The sequence below is a fragment of the Phaethon aethereus genome (genome assembly GCF_964289735.1).
Source record: "Phaethon aethereus genome assembly, chromosome: 18".
Lineage (NCBI taxonomy): Eukaryota > Metazoa > Chordata > Aves > Phaethontiformes > Phaethontidae > Phaethon > Phaethon aethereus.
In genome coordinates, this window is record NC_138594.1 from 11,893,296 (window position 1) to 11,915,927 (window position 22,632).

Genomic DNA, 22,632 nt, shown 5'->3' on the forward strand with positions numbered 1-22,632 from the left:
GGGCAGACGACGGCGCGCGAGCACGGAGGCTGTTCCTGGGGTGGGGGGACGTGCGCGAGCGGGAAGGCTGAGCACATAAAGGCGATTTGATCGCGGTTTCCGGGTCAACGGTAGCGGAGACAACCGAGTGCTGCTAGTGCTGCTCTTGCGAAGTTCTTGAGGGAAAACGCCGAAACCAAGAGTGTTGAGTGAAACAGAGGGTGCGTGGGCCGGCGGCGGGGAGGGGGTGGCAAAGGGAGGCTGGCCGGGAGGAAGGGGACCGGTTCTCCAGGTCGGCGTCCCCCGGTGCACAGTGCTCCCGCTAAGTGATACTTGAGGCGTTTGAGGGAGGGACGAGAGACGGGGGACGGGGAAATGCAGCATTCAGCTTGGTTCTTTAAAGCAAAAGAAGTTTGGAGAGGGAAAAAAAAAATCCCCCCCCTTAACATTTCTGGTGCAGAGGTTTTGGGGTTTGGATTCTTTTGTTTTGTTTTGTTTTTCAAGTCAGTTTTTCAGAAATATTTTTAAAATGTACATTTTATAAAGTTTATCAAGTATTTTCATATTTAAAGCCAAATGTAAATAGAAGTCTGTAAAGGAGGACAGGAGAAGAAGAAAAAGAAAAGGCCACAAAAGTATAAATTCTGCTCGGCGGTCTCGGCTAGCTAGTACCCAGATGCTACCGGTTAGCATGATTTTTAGCAAATACTTGCAAGCCTTATAGGATTCCTAATGCTATGAACTTCTCTTTATTTATTTTTAAGCATGGACTTTTAATTTGAAAACATGTTCTAGTTACTGGCATTTTTAAAACTTACCAGCTTTCCGAGTGCTAGTCTTGTCGAGGGTGTGCATCGAGGTAATCCATTACACTCTCTGCCGCATTCTTTTTCTTTTTTTTTTTTTTTAAATAACCCTTTGTCTTTGCTGATTGAATCTTACACTGCAGAATTGCACTCAGCCTCTGGCTCCGGGAAGCTGCTAGAAAGAGACCTGCAATGTACACTCCATGGTACCCTTCCCCCTTGGCCATCACTTCTGTATTTCTCAACACGCCGTGGTAAGCCCGGCATAGGACGGACTATTGTAGCACACTTCTACAGCAGCAAATTGGGTTAGTAATTTAAAAAAAACGCCGTTACTTTTAAGGTCTACACAGTGACTGACAGCGTTTCTTCAGTTCCGGATGACCCTGGGCCGAACTGATGCTTAATGAGGGGCCCTTTAAACTGACTGAGCTCTACCCGCAGACTCCACCAGACATTGGTTCAGCCTCTTTATCAAGGATAAAGTTGGCTCAACTGGCTCGCACAGGAGGTTTATACTGTATTTCGCTTAGGGTCTGGGGGGAATATGTTATTTCTGCCCTTCCCTGAAAATACTTGAATGAGACACATTGTCTAAAACATAATACTGCGTACAGTGACAAACAGCATTTCCGAGGCAGGTGAGGATGGATCTCTTCTTTCCTCTGCCTCTTCCGTGCGAGTTGTCCTGGGTTAAGTAGCAAGGGTAGAAATAATTACTTACTAGCTGTGTTTAATGACGCTCTCTCCCAGCCATGATAAACTTCTGTATTGTTAGTTTAGCACTCGCTCTTCTCAGAAAAGACAAAGGGTCCCGATACTTTATTTGTTCTCTTAGGTCTTCTTTTTCATAATGGATTACAAGGTAAAACTGAGAAGTACTGTAATGTCTTTAAATTATGGCTGCTCGTGACCATTGTAAAGTAGAAGGGTGCTGCGTAGTTGCCATCCCACAGCCAACGAGAAGCTGATTTTGTATCGACTTTTGGCCTGCAGCTATTGTAAGGTGAACAATTTAGGCATCTGACAGTTGTCCATTACTATTTTCCTGTTTGCAGCCTTTTTGTATCAACGTCTTCCTAATGTACTGCACAAATTGTGGATTGTACAGATTTTTATACATTATGTCTTATTTTATTATTTCTAAATAAATAAAAAAAAAAAAACTGAGAATGAGCTGATGTGTGCGGCATGTATGTAAATGAACCGGGGAGATGGGTCTGGAGGTTATTACATGGCTGCGTTTACGGCTGGCTGAGCACAGTCATTGTCTCTTTAGGAAGAGACAGGTCGTTCTCTCCCTTGGCAAAAGGCAGGAGGAAAGGTGATACCGTCATTATTTCCCAGATGAGAACGCAAACAGCGCGCAGCGTAAGGCAACTTGCACCAGAGGAAGATCTGGCCCAGAGAGGCCGAGGGACTTTCTTAAGGTCATGCCTGGAACTGCAAAGCTCCCGATCGTTAGCCACAAGTTGTGTGAAATGGGAAAAAAGCTCAAAATCTGCATATACTGCAAAGCAGGGGAAGGGGCTGGGGGAGGGAGTGGAAGCACAGAGCGTAAGCAAGCGCATTGAAAGATTTGGAAAGGGATTAAAAAATTAAGCAGGAGACTCATCTTCAAATCCCCGTGTTTCACATCTGCCTGGAACATCCCCTTACTGAAAAGATGCTCCTCAGCTCAGCTCGGTTCCGAACACGCTCGCTGTTCTCGTCACGCACGCCTCGTTCCTCTGGAGCCCCCAGCCCAATGCCACGAGCCTGGAGCTGGGTTTTGTGTAACGGACCGGAGCGGCGTAACCGAAGAGAGACTCGATGGCCTTATTAGTCCGGGTTGGAAAGCTCCTTTCCCTCGGCTCGTGTGTGGCCTCCAGGGCAGATATTGAGGCTGCACAACTGTGACTCAGCTCGAAAGTGCTGATCTAGCCGGAATCAAACATGCTGCAACGGCTGAGGATGGCCGTGCAGCATTTCAACACGGTTTTGTCCCCTCTGCTGATTTTTCAAACTTTTTATCAGTCTGTAATGCTATTAAGTGATGCCTTGGGTGGAGCCCTGACCCTGTCTAGAAGGACTCCATTTATAAATTCAGATTTACTTTTCAAATCTAATGGTCTCTTGGAAAGCTTATAATAATAATTACAGCGCCGGATTTAGAGACACAGATTAGCTGTCACAGCCTGGATCTGCTTATTCTCCCTACCGAAAAGCATCCTCTGTGAGAGCCGCTCACTGATCCGACCCCGGCTTTGATGTTTGCTGCGGGGGCAGCGGGTCGGGGGCCACTGTCTGCATGCTCTGCCTGGCTTGCTCCTGTTGCCTAAATCGTTAGCACCCTCTCCTGTCAGTGCCTTTCCCTTCTCTTGCTGGCCACTGGTCGGGTTGCGTCAGCATAAATATCACAAGGAAATGCAGACGGGCGTATTTTGGTAGCTGGCAAAGTAATAGCTAAGCTCTTCTCCTTCCCGTAGGAGCTGGATGCGGCTCGCAAGCATCGAGCACGTGCCGCAGGCTGCAAGCGCGTGCTGCCTGAATCCGGACGGCGTGAGGAAGATGCGACAGAAGACGTCACGGCGCGGCGTTGGCGTGCCAGCAGCAGCGGGGTACAGGCAGCGCTGCCCGCTGCCCGCCGGGTGCACGTGCCCTCGGCAGACAGCACAGGGAGGTGCGTTAGGGATAGCTGCACGAACCAGCCGTTCCCTGTTTTCCCAGTTTTCTCACCAAACCAGCAGTGCTTGCTGCCTCCTTTGACGCGCCGAGCTCATGGTGACCGCAGGTTTCCTTGGCGTGCAAAAATGTGTAATAATGTCTAAAGAAATGTCCATTCTTTCAAAACATTTAAACTAATCTCGTGACTTCAGGGGAACATTGTCACGGTTCTGGATCCTCGGCAGTGGAGATCACCGCGCAGCGGAGGTTTTGGATGAGACGCGCGCTCAGGGATTCAACACCCACCGCGCCTGGACGAGCTCACTTGTCCCGGTGTGAGGGGCTTGTCAGCGCTTTGAGGAAGGGGCTCTCAGCTTCACAGGGGGGTTCAGTGCATGTACAGGGTCCCCACGGCTTCTTGCACCCCTCGGGGCAGCAGCGTAAGGAGTCGTACTTGGTAAACCTGTGGGAGACAGGTAGATAGAATTGAGGGGGAAGTTTGCAAAGTGGAATTTTTCAGACGGGTTTTTGGTTCCCTCTCCATTTGCTCTTCGGTGTGCGAGGTCCTGCTGTTTCAGCTGCGCTCGGATAACACACCCCTCATCGGCTTCCAGGCAGGTGGGGGCTGGAAGCGCTTGCAAACCGTCGTTTAAATCCAGCGAACTGGCGATCTTTAGACCTGTTCAGAGCCCAGAAGCCAGGATGGGAGCCAGGACAGGAGTGCTGATACCGCGAACACAAAGGCCACGCGTCCGCACGGGGGAAGGCAAAGAGCAGCAGGGTCCTGCAGCAGTCCCTAACCCGCCGAGCAAAGCCAAACTCTGACCGCCCCGCCGCTGTAACGGCGTTTCACAGAAATTAAAGGATGAGTAAGACCAGCTGGATGATTGTGGAATCGCTTGGCGGAGTCTGAGGCGGAAATTCCCAAGCGTCAGGTGAGGGAGCCGGAGAGGGTCTTTGTGAATGGGGCAGCTCCGCTGGAGCAGCGGCTGCTGAGGGCCGGGAAGCGACGGCGGTGTGTCACTGCTCACAGCAGTCCTGGGTTTTTTCTCTTAGGAGCAGGGGAAGGAACTCTGTCGCAGGAGCACAGGCTGCCAGGGGAACACCAGGAGCATCGCGTGAACCGTTCGTATCCCATGCAGCGTGAGTGTCAGAGGCAGACACGGTAACGCCAGCTACCGCGCCGTACCAGGACCCGCAGCAGGCTGCGCCGTGCTTTTGGCGGTTCTCCAGACGGAGCCGAGATCCATAGCTAAACCCTTCCATTTATCTTGTGCCTCGGGTAGACTTTATTTTGTAAGGAGTTAACTCATTTTATAACCCTCACGGCCACCTGAAGCCTTTCCCTCTTCTTAGCCGGATGCATTGCCTTTGCTTTGTCCTCTCCTGCAGATCGCGGAGATGTTTCTGCTGGTTTGCCAATGTCTGGGGACAGGGCAGAAAAGTGAAAGCAGTGAAAAGCGTAGAAAGTTCAAGAGTATTAAAATGAAATCGGAGTCTTAAAAATATCATCCTTTTTTTTCCTTCCAAAGTTTTCTCTAAAGTATGGTCTTTAATCTAGCACCGACATTTACAGCACTACTGAGTGTGCAAATCCAGGCTGCTACACGCAAGCCAATGGATTTTATAGTTTTGGGTGGGCAGGACAGGAAGGGGCTACAAACATACCTGCTTCAGCAAAATATGTATGTTTTCTATTATTCTTAAAAAAAAAAAAAAAAAGCTCTTGCCTTTTCCTTCCGTACTGGCTTGGATTTCAACCCATAGATGCTGGAAACAGATTTTTTTTTTTTTTTAAATCTACATTGAAACTCATATAAATGACATGCAGTAAATTGTGAAATAGCTACTGAATCACTCTGGTTGGGAAGCTGTGCAAAAGCGAGTCACGAGCTGCGGCATAGATCTGTCCTTGTTGGACACCCTCCTCATTGCACCTCCCAACTATAGCAGGTTTCAGGGCAACTCAGGAACCAAGGTCAAAAACAAGTATTAGGTCTTATATGTCCAAACTTGGCCTTGCTTTGGTTATTCCTTGTGACCAGGCAGCTGGGGGAAACCCCGCTCCCTCCTGCGGCCGGTAGGAAGCCATAGGCTCTTGCTTTCCAGGATTGATGTTTTCCCACCTTTTTCTTTTTTAAAAAAGGCAGAATGTCTTGCTGCGCGTAAACTATATTTGATATGTAAATGCACTCATTAATTATTTTTGCATTGCTTGGCACGCAAGAGGCCTCATGGCTATGCCTGTCTTTCACCCAGGCTGGGAGTCCGCGAGCAGCAGGGACGCGGCTGCCGCGCTCGCCGGGCTGCCCCAGCCTCCCGCCGCCGCCGCCTCGGGAATCCGCTGCTCCAGCCCGCAAATACCGACCCTCAGCTGTAAATAAAGAGCAAACCAAACCGGAGCACTTTGAGGTCACTACCGAAGGAATTTCTTTATTATTATGCTTTGAGAAAAATCTGTCTGCTAGTGTTGCCTGAGACTAATAAACTTCAAGATGCTGCTTCCACCGAAATCATTATCGGAGTTTCATTTACTTGATATATAATAGGCTGTTAACAGGAAAGGATAGATTTCTGTAGTTTAATAGCACAGGATCTTTATGAACAGGAATGAATCTCACCCTGGGGCAGAGACATTACCCAGGGAAATAATACTGCTTTAGCTCTATTTTTGAAGCCTTTTGATATTCTTAAATGGTGAAGCAGCTGTTAGCTCCCAGGAAGGATGAATGTCTACCTTTAGCCAAAACATTTCCATCTTTACCCCTGTATTTATGTGTGAGCCCTTTGCATGCACACACAGAATTCAAGACAGACCAGCAAATAATTTTTTTTTTTTTCCCCCCCATGTTGATACTTGCACTGGCTTCACTTTTGCTGGAAAGGTAGAAGCAGATCAAAAGTCGGTATTTTCTCTGTTTACACCCTAGGCAAGAGAGCTTTGGCTGTCTGCAGTTGACTCAGGATACCTCTGTGATCTACAGATGGAAACGAAGGGAATTCCATTCTTCCTTCTGCAAGAGAGTTTGGCAAGAGATGTCTACCCTCTAATAAGAAGCCCAGCAGCTAACTGAAGAAACAAAAAAGGCTTTAAAGGAAAATAAAGCGAATAAAGGTATGGCGCAGCTCAAACGCAGACGCGGCATTTCAAAGCAAATGGCGTGCGAAGACGCTCCATCTGCTCTTTCCAGCCAGCTCAGGAGCCCCACCCGGAGGACAGGCGTCTGCAGGGGGGTCGGGCGATCCCAACAGCAGCAGCTGGGAACGGAAGGCGACTCATTCGGTGAGGAAGGCACAGTGCCAGCGGCGTCCGCCTTCGGAAAGGCCGCGCTGACGGGGGCAAGGTGCTCTCGCAGATCCCGGTGACCTTGGCCTCTGGCCGTCCCGCTTGTCTGTCCGTCCTACAGAGCTGACCCCCCGTGGAAAACTGCGTCCGAGAGCCCCGGCGGCGTGAGGAGGCTGCGGACCTCCGACGCGGTGCTCTCCCCCGCGTGCCGTGCGCGCCGGCGCCGGCCGCACGCCTTGTGCGTGGTCACTCCTGTTTTCAAAGAAGCCAAGGGGATTAAAAGCAATTAGGGAAGCCCTGGCTTGTCCTAATTAGAGCCAGTACTGGAGCCGTATAAGAGTCATTATCTCAAGTTTTCCAAAGCTATCTCCCAGAGAGCTCGGGAGTTTATTTCTGCCCTTCTTATTCTTTCCCCCTTCTTTTCTCTCTCCTCCCAGCGACACTCTTCGCCAGGCTTTGATCTCAAGGACCCTTGCAGATTTGGTATTTACCTTTATAGCTGCAACATTTCAATGTAGTTGGAGCGTCTCAGTATTTCCAATATTTATAGCTCATTAACTCCTGCGATGAAATCCTTCTGCAGTTCTTTACGCTCGGCTTTTAATGAGGAGGGGTTGCCAGAATTGCTGTGCTCGTCCCTTGGCGTATTATCTGACAGTTCTTCTATTGAATTAACTCAAGGTATGCATTGACTAAACATCTTTAGAACCATTGGACAAACAGACTGTGTAATATTCATAAATTAATGCAAATCAGCTTCAAATATGTCAAACTAGCTCCCCTAGGAATCCCTGGACCTCAGCATGTTGTGACAGTTCTTGTTTAAGCAAATCTGGATCTTTCAGTGCGAATAATGAGAGTGCTTTCATCCTGAGCGGTATTACCAGTGAGACTAATGTGCCATTCTCCTTCTTAAAACTGTAGTCTCATCAGATACAAATTAAACCACTGGGAGAGCAGGAAAAGAAAATGTGAGCAGCATTTGCATGTATTGTCCCTCCTTTTCATCTGCTGCAAGAATCGCATCCTGGCGCCTTTTTAATGACAATGCTGCTATTACAGTAAATGATTAAACAGTTGCAGTCTTTCATATTCTGGCTTTTCAGACTTGGAGGTTTTGTTACACACGTAAATTATTTGCATGTATTTGAGATATAATTAATTATGCATTGCCTGAAAGCCTCACGCCACGCACTGCAAATCTTGCAGGTTTCCTTCCACGGGTATTTCCATGTCCCTGGAAAAATTGCTTCAGACAATGGTTGGGGCTGATGGCTGTTCGGGAGGAAGCTTCCCAGCACGTTTACAGGTAACTTCATCTACTCGAAAGGCTCCTGGAGTTGTGCTGACACCCAACTCGTCACCCGCGGGAGCTCCGAAACACTGGGAGCTTCTGCGACGGTGGCAGCCGGGGTCTGCCGTTCGCTGCTGACCCCGCTCCTGCTCTGCGCGGGCACACATCTTACTCTTCTGCCGGGGTGCAGATATGCTATTTATTATTTCCAGCAGTACTGTAAGAGTCCGTGGTGTGACCGTTATTCCCAAGGGCAGCACCGCGCCGTATTATTTGCCCTGAGAAATCAAGCATTACCACTCAACTATCTTACTGTCCCTAATACATCTTCCTAACTCAACACGTTCAGCCCATTCCAACATGGTAGATTTTGTTTTAGATAGGAGATGACCACATTCCTTCCTTGAAGTTTGTCTCCTCCGTATCAAAAAAAGTTAACAAATAGGCATAATATATGCCCTGGGGAGCAAAGAAAGCTGCTTTTCTTTTTCTTGGCTGGCTTAATTCATGCTGGAGTTGTGTGACTTTTCATGTCTGCAGTTGGAGGAAAAGGCTAACTTGCAGTGTAAAAGTAATATGATAAATTGTGGAAAAATAACTTGCTGGCTTTCCTAAGAAACTCTCCTCTCCAGCTCCTCCTCTTGCTGTACTCCTTCCAGCGCCCCAGAATTCATTGCATCAGTGCATGTTATGGCACCTTTGGGATGCGTTAGTCATAAGAATGGAGCTACTGGTGCTTTGCAGGCGTATTTTAACTTTGGCTCTCACACGAGTGCTCTGACATATCCGTGCTGTCTGCACGTCTGGGTAGCGTTCGCTTGCGGGTGCCTCCTGAGATTCCAGTCAGCTCAAAGAAAGGAAACATCCAATTTATATTTGCCAAGGTATGCGTGAGGTCCTTTTGTTGCTCTTTGTTGGCGGCGAGGGCTTCGGGGTACAGGGTTGATGTGGGACGAAGGCAAGAGTTGTGTAAGAGTTCACATACACAGGAGCTTTGGGTTCGTGCTGCAACGTCCGGCTCCGGTTCTGTCCTTCCTCTCCCGGACACCACCGCGTGGCCGGAGCGCGTGGGGGGACTGTTGCTCAGCCAGTCTTCCTCGTGTGCCCCTACGCGGTATTTTCTGCATTGGGAAAATCCACCTGCACCTTCCCGGGCCGGGGCAGCCTGCTGGCTGCCTTGCCCTGGCCCCTCGGCTTCTCGTGGCGCTCCCTTCCCCGGCCACCCAAGGCATCGGGGCTGACAAAACACAGCCTCCAGGAGCCCGCAACCGCCGCGTGCCCGACGGCCGGCGTAGCGCTGCCCTCCGTGCGGCCGGCCTGAAATGGGTCTGGTCTGATCCTACGTTTTCTTCCTTTGAATCGGTTCGGATTCCCAGAATTCATCTGTAACTGCGTGTAATTACCCCCTCACAGGGCGCTTCCGAGATGGGACGCGGGAAGCGGCGGCCGTACATTATATGATGGAGGCAGTCCCGTCAGGCTCTTTTGCTTTCAAATGGTATAGTCTGGACTAATTTCAGCGATTTCAGGTGTATACGCAAAAAAGTGAGACCAAAACCGACTCCCTGACTATCTGCTTCTGCATATAAGTGTAGAAGAATTCCCAGTTTACCCCCGCAGGTTTAGTACCAGCCCTGGTTTGGAAAACTTTTCTCCTGATTTTTAGGCCCAGCCTAATGTAACCAGCAATGACTGGTCAAATATCAAGGCTTATTATCAAGCAGTGTATTGTCCACCGGCAAATATGCCAAGGTCAGTAAGACTTGAAATACCACGGTGTTTTAAATTAAAATACTCAGACATTACACGTATATTCGGTTCTTTCATGCTCTGAGTCATTTGCTAACGTTTTGCACATAACCACGACCATTTTATGCAAAAGATGGGACAGGCATGGTCTGAAGGAAAACTGTTCTGGCCTGTCCACATTAAACGTTCTCACACTTAAGAAGCTGTAGCACAGAGAGCAACCTTTTAAATTTTTCTCTCCCTCAGAATGAATGACCAGATAGAGATCTGGTGCACAAGCAGGGGAACAAAAATACATTTAAACAGCAAAGTATTGCGGTTAGTAGAGGTTTTGTTAAATGAAATGCCATTTTTGTTTTTCCCCTTAGGGAACAATAAGAAAACTGCTCTTTGTACATATCTCTTTCTGAAACAAGCTCCGTGACTGGTCGCAACCTGTAATAAAAATGCCATATGCAAGAGAATATATTTAATATTGGGACGGCAACATAGAACGATATGATCTGTTTGGGGTTTGAAGGTAAATGTTTAGACATTTTTTCCTTTAAAATAATCTGTGATAGATGCTGGTTAGCTGACTGGGAAATGAAATCACAGAGGATTTATGCCATTAATGACAGGCTATGATGTCAAAGACATTTGGCCTGTAGCCATAACCTTTTGTGTGGCTCTGGCTGATTCTTATAAATAAACAGGACTGCTCAGCTGCTGCCGGGATAGGAGTCCCCATCACTTGAGTGCGCTGAAAACTGGGCTAAGGAGAGCCCTTAAAAATTCCTAGCAAAAAATTGAGGGGAAGGGATGTCCTGCAAGAAGTGCTTTCTCCCCTTAGTGTCTCTGGTTTTATGCGGTTGGTTAATGTTTAAAGAAGCACCAGATTACTGAAATAACACCGAAACCAGTCTCACTTTCTGAAACTCCCCCGGGTCGCGTTGATTTACAATTAGTCAAAAGCCTGGACGCATCGTCGATACCGCACGTCGCCACAGTTTTTGTTCTTTTCGTCCCGTTTGCAGTGGAAGAGCAGACCGGACTGGCTTTACACTCGGGCCAGTGTGGCACCCAGGGACCACTCACCCTGCCGGCCCGGGGGTCTGCAGCACCCAGCCAGCAGAGGTGCGAACCCCAGGACACCCCGTCCCAGTAACCTCTGAAAGAGAGCTGCGAATCTGACTGCAGAGAGACAGGGAAACCCTGAAGGATATATAACTTTCATGTGTAACATATCTGTCCCCTTAGGGAGCTTACAGGCATAATTTAAATCATATTTTGCCAGATAATGCAAAGGATTTGCTTGCAGCCATTTCAGCGATTTGACGCGTGGGAGAGCTTCGTTATGTCGTTATTGGTGCCATTTTTCTTTTCACACAGAGCTATTTTCCTTTCGTATTTTATCCTCCAGGAGCTGGGTTGCTGGTGGTCCACCCGGTGCGGGACCCTCAGCGGGGTGAGGCAGCGTAGCCGCATTGCTTCGGGTTGGATGTCGCCCATTTAAACGTTTCTTCTAAGGATCCAGGTCCTTTCATTAATGTAATGACCAGCACCACGCAGGGAAGTGTTGTGGAGGCTCTTTCCAAGTCCGAGCTAAGCAAGCCCTGTGTCCTGCAGGTTTTTGGTTCCCAAAGCCCTGGTGACTTCAGCAAGACCCTGGAGGTTACGTGTGATGCGGCACCGTCCGAGCCGCGGGATTCGGACGCGGACCTGGCAGGACTGTGCGGCACGCGGGGTCGGAGAGCGCTCCTAAAATCCGGCTCACGGCTATCAAAACAGCTCTTCGGAAACCCAGCTAGCCGGGAGCTCGTTGGCAGCCTGGAGGTTGTTCTTGCGTATGCCAGGGCTGAGCAGCCTGCAAACGGCCGCCGGGCTTTAAACCACATCTGTTTTCCCTTCTCCTATTGTCTCTCCCTGAATGAAGCTAAGAAAAATCACCGAGAGCGCGGGAAAGGTGTTATCGCATCAACGCTGAGATCCAGCCTGCGATTCGGCAGAGACGTGCCTGCGTAGGCACCCGGCAGCCAACGCCTTCTCTTAACTGCGGGCTGCAAACCTCCCCGGGGAGACCCGCTTTACCTCAGGGGCTGGTTCGGCAGCGTCTCCGCTCCCAGCGGGACCAGGACCGGCGCTCCCAAGCCGGGGGAGCGGCCGAGCGGCGTGATTGCGCTCTGCCCGTCCACCTGCCGCGGCGCGGCGGCGGCGGCGCGGCGCTGCACGGGCTCGCCTTCGAGCGCCTGTAATTCAGTCCAGATGTCAGAACGGCTCCTCGGTTTGGTGATTGTATTTCACCATTAACATACTTGTTTTATGACAGAGTAGGGTCATTACGATTGTCACATTATTCTCTTTCTTTTTTCCCCTCTCCTATTAGTAGAGACACTTATTATCATTTTAATGGGGGGAAACAAGTTCCCCATGTCCTTTTCCAGTCCTAAAAATACCAGACTATATTTTCCAGAGGAGCTTATGATTGTAGATTTATATGTGCAACTAGAATACATAAAATGCCCAAGACATCAAGGAGAAGAAGTGAGTCCTGATACCCAGAGGAAGGTAAGGTGCTTAAACTGAGTTATAGCCATGTAATTATTGGTATTGTCAGATCTTACAATCTACGATGTTATTTTTAGGCACCCATCCAATTCACAAAAATATCTCTCAAATAATTTCAAAAGAACTTCACTTGAACACTGTTTGTTTTGGAAAAATATAAATCATTGTTCCGCTTAAACATATTTCAGCTCAGAGAGCAATAATATTTTATTTGTGTTGAAAGAAGGCAGAGGCTTATTAAATATTAATATGTGGTTTACAACACAGGTTAAAGTTCCTCTCTTAATACATACTATAACTTTGCCCAAGATACTTCACTCCTCAAGGAGTATAAGTTTCTGCTTAAGGGACTTCAAAATAAAGGAAGAAGCATATTCAGAGGGTATAAATATGCCAATATAAGGGATGCTTTTTGTTCAAAATTCTGCTATGTTTTGAACATTAGTGATAATTAATGGCATGAGCCAATTAATGACAGTACATAAATATGACACCCGGTGCGGTGCTTTGCTGAGCACAGGTAGTGTGCTCATGCCCAGGGCAAGAGGACCTGACTCATTTCTGTATCAGGCTCTTACTTTTAAGCCCCCTGAGACGGAGACAGACACTAGCAGTTGTGCCAATGACCATGACATTAAAGACTGAAGCTCCAAGTATCTGTGGTCAGAGAAAAGAAAGAGATGGAAAATGCCAAGGGGTACGTACTGGGAGAGGAATATTCAGTGAAAATGGAAAAAGCAGATCCTAAATCAGGGATCTTCTGAAGAAAGGTGACACCTTCTTCTGAAACCTGAAGAAAGGTGAGTGGGAATCGTGTCTTTCAAAGTCTCTGGAAACCACCTGTAAATTATGAAAATGCTGTGAGATTTCAGCTTTTAAATCATGCAGGGACTTTTGACAACTGTAACAAAAGTCTTTGAATCCACAGAGATGAGGGAAAAGCTTCAGGAGGAGATTTTTTGGCAAAGGCTCAACACGGAGGCTGGTGTTTATTGAATATTTATCAAGATTTTTGATAGCACAAGGACAACTTCCATGCTGGTTCAGTGGCCATCAGCCACCTCTGGGCACGGGGGGCCGTATGACCCCACGGTTGATGGCTGTGCTCCCCAGGTTGGGTGACCTTTGGTTTGGGCCGTGGTGGCTCTGAGCATCCCTCCCTGCCAGCGGTGCGACGAAATCCTGGGTGGGCTGTGGCACCGAGGAAGTATCAGAGAGGAGCCAAGTCTGGTTGGTTGCAGTGCAGCATTGCTCCAGAACAAATTAAGATGTAGTAGTTGGGTATTTCATTAATCTTTGGGGATGTTTTGAACCTTATCTAATTAGAGGCTGTAAGACATCCTGAAACAGAAGAGAATAGTCATTTGTGAATGGAAGGGAACATCATATTATTTCCACTACTTTATACCACAGATTTGAAGAAAAAAATACCAAAAAATCTCCTTGAAGATGAGATAATCCTGGTGGAACAATCCTGTAATATCTGCTGAAAACTGCGCACAGAGCTGAATTGCGAACTTTCTGATGGGACTGTTTCCGACGTGTGCAGTGTGTTGCCTCTAATTTAAATTCCCGTAATTCTATCCTTGATGTTTTTGGTCCTTTAGACTTAAAAGGCTGAGCTGCTTATTCTTTGTGCTTGGGAAAGGAGACAAGACCTTTATAGTCTCAAAATGGGCTTTTTTTTTTTTTTTCTTAAGGAAAAATGTAATTGCATACAAACTGCAAACCTATCTAACCAATTCTCATCAGCTGCCTGAAGAGTCCGTTGGCTGAATTGTAAATCACTATACAGTGCACCAAAAAAAAAAAAAAAAAAAAAAAAGATTGGGGCATAAATAAGTTTTGGAGCTGTCTAATCTGGGGTTCTGTAAGGTAATTAAATCAAGGAGACTTTCTGATCTATAGAAGGGTCAATGTAACAGGGCAGTGCTTTGAACCATGGTCTCATTAAGACACAATTGCCGCCTTCGCTTCTCAAATTGTTTATAACAAAGGGCTTATTTCTAAGCAGTCAATAACTGGAGAACATAAATCACAGCACAGAGAGAGTTATTCCCACTTTATGGGCCAGATCCTCAGCTGGTATAAATCACCGTTGCCCCAATGATGTCACCTCAGCCATGCTTTATTTATACAATCCAAAGATCTGTCTCATACTGTTCTCATTTTATTGGCTTTTATTGACTCATTCTGTAGGCACAGATTTTCATATATAAAATGAAGGTGGAGATAATTGAGGTATGTGAAAAGTAATTTTGTAAAATTTTCAAGGGAAAATCTGAATTGTTTTCTTCCTTCCCCCTTCATTTTATTAAAAAATAGTTATCATGTGAATTTTTGTCAGCTCATAACCATTTCCCTAAACACCGCCATGGTCGCTTAGAACACTGTCTTCTGCAAAATGTTCCAATGGTCTTTGCATGATTTAATGATGCTGCTTCTAGATTTTAATTAAATTCAGGAAGGCCATCCCCAGGCTCAGCACCGACGGAGGCGGCGATGCCGGCAGACCCCAGATCCGATACTCTGCAGGGGGACGTGCCCAGCGCCGCGGCCGTACCGGAGTCTGACTCTCCATGTCTGTGCAACGGCGGGGTACAACCACTGCTGGTTGGGGACCTTTCTACTACTACCCTCTGCTCAGTGTTGGGCTACAACATACGACAGAAAGATGAATCTCCAGAAATCTCCTCCGAAGACCCACTGGCTGAGCCACGGGCGGTGCAGGACGTGCCCAGCAAACCTCCTCCCACAGCCAGGGAGCTGAGACGAGCACAATATCTGCTTTAAACGCCTGCAACACCCAGTTTTAAACATCCCCCTGCCCCAGCCACTGAGGCAGCGCAGCTTCGCTCCTCCCGGTCTCACCTCAGCATCACGCCTGAACCGCGCGGCACGGGCAGCCGGACAGTGAGCCAGCTGTAGTCCTCCAGCCTACGGAGCTCCCCTGGCCAAACATTATTGCTAATAACTAATTAAACTTACAGCAGACCCTTTCCGGGTTTGTTCCAGTGGATGCTGTGGGCAAACGTGGTAGTATGAAGTTGTTTTTATATGTCCTAGTTGTATTTCATCATGCTGATGTCAGGGCTGATGTCACCATTGTCAATATGGTGTTTGTGAAGCTGGAGATCAATATTAAATACCGGATTTAGGATCCATTGACAGAGTTGTAGCTCTCTGCATTTGACCTTCTTTGGCTGACAGGGAGCCAGAGGGGTTTTTCCATGTTGTTCAGTTAAAGGAGTTTCCACTGCCTGGCTTTCTCCTCTCGCTACACCATAGCACAGTGACAACATTCATTTGAAATTGGAAAAAAAAACCAAAATAAAAAACCCCTCCAAGGAAATAGTAAAAATTTATGAGAGAAATCTCCAGAGAACAAAACATCAAACCAGCAAAGAGACAGAACATGAGAAAACAGCCAAGGAACGGTGTGAAAAATTGATGAGTAGAGCTGTAGATACTTGAAAACTATAAACAAGCAGAATCCACTTAATTAGAGATTATTGTAACATTACTTCTCTAGGTTAAAAACGTTAACTTTTATATCCACCAGGGATTTGGGCACTCAGATAACGATGTGTCCAGGCATTTCAGTTCTCTGCTGTTCTTTGTGACACACAGGAATTACGTCCACTATTTTTTCCATGAAAAATTACCAGCATTTTATTCCAAGCTGTTTCACAAATCAAAGCTGTCACTACAGCGAGGGTGAAAGATTCATTGGATGTCCACACTCTCCTCCTTCTCCTGCTCTCGGAGGGCGATGAACATATGTGTCTAAGAAAAAATGGTAAATTGTTGTACTTAAATGCCTTTATCTGGCAGAATAGGCATGTACCTATGAAGAAAGCATGCTCTGCTTCTCCTCCAGCCCTCTGTCCGTCTTTCTTACTCGGCTCTTGAGCTGGGCAAGACAGACTTTATCCTTCTCTGTGTTTGACACCTATACCTTCATCTCATGTGATGCTCCTGGTTGCTGCCATATAAGAAAACCTCCAGAACCGTAACCACTGATTTGTTTCTCTAAGCACACTGAAGCCTATACATTTACCTGGTGATGGTTTTTTAATATATATACACACACACTCACGTATATAGGTTGTCTTTATGCTCACCATCTGTAAGTTCATCACCTTCACTAATTCATCCTTTTCCCATCAACTTTCTCCAGCTCTCCCAAGTGATTTGGAAGACTCAAGCCCTCACGGGTGTCAGTATTTTTTCCTGAACTCGTGTTGGCACTTTCTCTTAACTTCCTCTTAGTCTGGAGATCTTTCTTATGCTCCTAATCTTCCTGAAACCATCATTTCTTATCCAAAGCCGCTTAAGCAGTTGGAGAGTAACGTTCATTTCCAGGCAATATGTGCGCAAACTTGGATGAGGGCTGTTTTGCGAATGGAGCTGCCTATAATCCGGAATAAAATTAAACCTTAATCACTATGTTCCAAAGGAAAGATTTGTCACTGCCCAGCAAACATGTATCTTAATAAAGACGTCCATTCTTGCGGAGCACAAATCCATTCGTACCCACTGGCTTAAAAGGATGCGCATCTGTGCACAGGAGCTTCGGATCTTCCCCATCTGAAGCAGTACGTTGCTGTTAAGAGGGGCTTATATATAAGCACTGGGGACCCTGGAAGAGGGATACGTCACTGTCGCTGGCGGAATTGCACTAGCATCAGCAGGCCACGAAGGCTTAGAGTAAGGGGTTGCTGCCTGTGCGGCTGGCAGCCCGGGCACGGGGCAGGCAAAGGGCAGCTTCACCCCTGCCGTAGGAAAGGATCCGAGCTGCAGATGAACTAAAGGCTCTTTTTCTTGTGTGACACTGGACCATGACAGAGGTTAGAAACCAACCTAGGTCTCCTGAGCCACCGCCCTGCACACTAACCACAAGATTTTTCTCGTCCTCTCCATTTCTCAACTGCTAGTAATTACACTTAGAAATGCTCTGGAAGCCAAAACAAACAAGCGAGATATTTCCAGTGAGCTTTCAGTTTGTTATTAATCCTTCAGAGATGGTTTTGTCCACAAAGCAATACAGAAAGTTATCATGCTGCTAAGAGCGCTTCTCTGCTTCGCGTGTTTGTGGCATCATTTGTCTCTGATGAGCGAATTTGCGTACAAGCTGACATCTTCCTTTTTGGACTGGACGCTTTCTCTCTCACGTGATGGGGAAAAAAAGAATTCCACCCTGTGGAACACAATCAGAACACAGCCTGCACAACTAATACGGTCTGGATTCATTTCAAAGGACAGGGATTTTGGTCACTCAGGACCTACCTCAGAACTGACTGGAAGTAATTTTGTGCATGGTTTTTTCCCACCATACAACAAAGTATTACCTCATGAGCAGAGCATCCTGGGATGACAGTAAACATCCACAGATACTGGGTATTTGTTTTGTGCCTCAGATTTCCCATTGCTTATCTCTAATTTAAAATAGAATCTGTGGGGGAAAAAAAAAAAGGCATTTACTGGATTTTTCTATACTACATTATTTTCACATGGATGTGAAAATTCCAGCACCTACTCATCCTGCACTGACTCACTGGAATGTGCTTATCGCAGGTGAATCTATTGAAGAAAATCATCCTTATTGACACTTGGCCTTTTTCCTTGGAGCCTTTTCATGCATGACCTCATGGAGCTTCAGAAGAGTTGGCTGAAGACTGGGCACAGTGTCCCTCTAATTAGCAGTATTATCTCACCTGGCATCATATTTTACAATCAGCAGACGTTATCTCGGAGATCTAATTCAAGAGAAACCAATGGGAATATTTCAATGCTGTTATTGACTTTTCTTCTCAAGCTTTGTAATTAATTCCCGCTGCCTTGGGCGAGCTGTAGTAGCGGTGACAGATGAGCTGTGCTCCATCACAAACACAAGCTAAAGCCCAAGCCGCTGTGTTCAACTGGGCGTCCTATCCCACCACGGTCGGTGACTCTGCCTCTGCTGTCTCCGATACAACCGTGGCAATGTAAAGGCAATATGTGGTCATACCTTTCCCAATGAGTATAAACAACTAAGGACACCCCAGCCCATAGTAGTGTGGTGCATCAGGAGAGATCCATTCGCCTTTTCTTGCCCTGTCTTTAAGCCTCACAGATTTCTAGGAATAAAGCATCTCGTGTCATTCTCCAAAGTTGAAAACTATAGCATGAAGAGTATTTCCAGACTTTCAGGGCAACCACTGAAGAATTCATTTAGTGAGACTTCAACTAATGAGGAAGAGCTTGTTTACAAGCGTTTGGGCAAACAGTGCAGGTAGAAGTGATGGAATTTCTGCTTGGCTTTGAAGCCGGTGAGTTCATTCAAATGGATGGGATTTAGACCTAAAAGTCCTTTTGAAAAGGACTAGTGGCATTGTTAGGCTCTTTAACTAAAAATCTGGGCCTCAGGGTTTGACGCAGGCCTGTTCGATGGGTGTCAGGGTATTCCCCTAACTCAACTGAGTACTATAAGTGCAGATCACATTATACGGCAGAAAATTCATGTAAGACTGGATTAGAGCCAGAAAAACCTTCTAAGACAAAATCTAAAGACAGGCTGATGCCCAAATATCTGCACGGCCATTTAAACCCGACCTACTGTACATGTTTTACATCAGAAATTACAACCTAGTGAAGCACGGAGGTGACTCAGATGCCAACATGTGTAAACACTGCTGGACTGCCTCGCGGATGCACATCCAGCACAGTACATAGTGTCCGACCAAGCCTTCTTGGGTAGTAGGTAGAGCTGGACCTCAGCCAAAGCTTGAAGACACATAGATCAAGATTTCAGACTCCCTCTACAAAGTTCAAGTTGGCAAGTGGTGTTTTAGGGCTGGCCTATTCCTAGTTTTAACTGCTTCTCTGGGTAGATCGGGTATAGCTGCTATGAAGTGAAGACTGACTGGCTCAAATTTATTTTAAAAAGCTAAACTAACCAGATGATTTTTTTATCTGACTATAGGCCAGTCCAACCCACATGAAGAAAAGGCTAGAGCACAGATCAAACACTTCTTGGCCAACATGGCACTGCTGTTAGGGCAGATTTCCAGCAACCTCTGTCACAAGTTGCAAGATATTTATCAGAAACAAATGGAGTTTGAAATTTCGTGACATTTAATTTTTTAAGACAGTAATTGCCTATTTCCTTACCAAAATTAGAAACAGAAAATGTTTTCAAAAGTCCTCTCTCCAGCAACCTCTATTGTGATTCAATTCCTTTTCTTCGCAGCTAAGGCATTGATCCCCTTTATAAGAGAAGCCCAGTACAGTCTCGTACCCGATGAGCTCAGCCCAAGTGCAGGCACGAGCAGTGCCAGGAGGGGAGCACCGGCTCCCTTCTGCTGCTGGAGGAGCGAGGTGAGCGTGCTTTCGAGAGAATGACTGAGGCAGCTGCAAGATATAAGTTTCACTTTATCAATCTCTCAAGGAGAAAACAACTTTGCTTGCCATTCAAGTCCTTCTGGAAGCTACAGAGCTTGTCCTTAAAGTTTAAAGGATGGAAATGGGTTTTCTGTAAAGTTTGTTCCAGTTCGCCACTCAGCAGCTGAAGAGCAGAAGGTGAAGAATAGCTGTTTCAAATACGTGTGTGTGTACGTATGTAGAGAGAGTCATAAGCTGGACACAACCTTCCATAAAGTGACATGCAAAACCATGTGGACCACTTGCAGATTTGGGTTGTCTCTCAGGCTACTACATTAAGAGAGAGCAAGAGAGTAAGAATGTGGACAGTTTGCAGGAGGTGATTGTAGGAAAAGAGAGATATATTATGCAATTTAATAGTCTTGCTGGTGTTGCCTCCCATCTCCTTACCTTGTCTTGGTGTCGTGCCCTACAAAGCTACTGTCCACCCTAAATGGATGTGCAGGTAGCTTGCGGTACAGCCATGTCCTGGTGCATGTGACTCGATCTGCCTGCTCGAGGTTTCACTGGAAGATCTTGACTGTGACTGCAGATCTTTGAACAGCTGTTGGGTCACCAGTCGCTTCTCACTGCCTCCATTTGTGGTACGGGCATGTCTTACGGGTACTAGCCCAATTATCCTTTGGTGAATTAGTGGTAGTAAGCCAACTTCATTTCAATTATATCTACCTTCCACCCCTTTTTGCCACATGCCTCAGCTGTAAACATTTGTAAAATGCCTCAGTAACCTTAGAAATGATTGTACCACAGTTAACGAGAAATTCCAGAGTCCCACATAAAATGTGCTTGGAATGCAAACTAAAACTACTGGGCAAAGCAAATGAATTATCATTATTCTCACAAGTACTTCATGGAGTTCTCTGTGCTCCAGGGATCTTGCTGTACCTTCTGAGGTTTCAGAAGGACGTGAAATTTTATTGCCCCAAGCATGCATTGTATAACCTTCAAGTCCCTGCAGCATAAACGTGGGTAAACAGTGGAAGGCATCATTAATTGGCATAACGGCAGGGCCTGCAGATCCGACTGATAGGAGCAGGCAAAGGAATACATCATGCATCTTCCTCTGAACGCGGTCACATGCGCTCTCCAAGACAGTTCTTGGAGGACTTAATTTCAAAGAAAAGTGTTTCTGCTGCTGGAAATACCCTGCCCTCAATGCAGGATAGCTAATTCAATAGTTTTTCTGATGGGTGGTGGCTGAAACCAGAGGCAGTTTTAAGGAGACGAGGTGGAAATTAAAGTAATGGACTGGGTGTGACCACATGGTTACATCCTGTTATCCTGCTGCTGGGCCATCAGTATCTCACCCTTGAGCCCTGGATTTTTCTTCTAACGTCACTCTCTTTCTCTCACACCTCGGTACCCTACTGATCTATTTTCTCCCAGTCATTTTAAAGCCTAGATCTTCCCCTTTATGTCTTTTATGGCCCCTCCAAATTGGAAAGTTGTGATCATGGCTGAATTTACAAGAGGAAAATTTTCATCGGGATCTCGCGGCTTTGCTAAGGACGCTGTGCACGTGTGCTCAGGCGGGACGGGTATAGCTCTGGCATCCCGCGTCACTTCTCGAGGTGGAACCCCTTTGAGGGATGCCGATGGCTGTTAGATACTGCTGCATATGAGAGGCTCGGACTGAAAAGCTGTATCCAGCAGAGCACGGGGAAAGAGCTAAGCAGAGGAAGACCCCGCTGTGGACCAGCTTCACCAGGAGCTGGGCTGCTGACTCTCCCTGTTCCCCTCACACTGGACACAGATGGTTCCCGGGTCCCTAATCCACGGGCCACCCCATGTCTCAGGGATGGGGTCACGCAGCAGGAGAGGGGCTCGGGTCATGGAGCACAGCATCTCCTGTTACACCAGCCAGACACAGGCACGCAGACACCGACTGACCCCACGCGCAGGCATGCTCTGGGGACAGTCCTTACCGTGTCACCAAAGGCACGGGGGTCTCAAGGGACGGGAGAGTTGCATATTAAGAGGCCCGCTATCGATAAATCTGGTCTAAAATCTGAATCTAGGTTTACAGCAGCTGAATTACATTCAACCCCTAAAATCCTTGCAAAGGCTTTTAATGTAGGAAAACATCCAGCGGCTGCAAGGGTTACGTTACACCTTGTGACTGGGAAAACGTCCGGCAGCAGGCGGTTAGTCATGCCGTCTATAGCGTAATTACAGCTCCACAGACCCAGAGTGTGTTTTGGATTTGCTCCACAGACACTGGGTAATTACTACCCTATAGATCCAAGGCTTTTCAAGGATTTACAGGGCTGGCATGTGGTACACCCCGTGGAAAAACAGCAGATCGGGCATGATATAACAGGTATGATACTGTATATTAATTTCCATGGAAACCCTTGTGGGTAAGCTGATGCAAGACCAAACGGAGCATCAACCAGTAATTGTGCCGTGATAAGTGAGCACTTGCTGATCAGTGTTCATGCTTGGGCTAAAGGTTTCTTTGTAGGGTCAGCTAGGATGAGATCATTAATGCTCTTTGGGGAACGCCTCGTCATACACACAGGAGTTCTGTGGGAAGAAAAAAATGATCACTCCTTAAGTAAAAGTGCTAAAAGATTTTTACCAATTGCTTGCTGACAAATCAGTGGAACATCTGAGTATTTGTCTCTTGGTGCAACCCTATCAAGACCAGCAAAACCACAACGGAGTTGGACTTAGTTTGCCCCTTTGCCTTTTGAGCAATTCCGTGTTTTTTTAAATTCTTCCCTCTCTCATTTTTCATTTTTGCTGTCACTTTCCAGCAGGCAGCAGAGACAAGGTACATGCTGAGTGATCAACCTGTTTGGTTTTCCATATCTGACACTCAAAAAAACATACGCAGAGAGGGAAGAACAGTTTGCAGTGAACGATAACGCTCTGCCTGTTGCTACCACGGGACTTCGCTG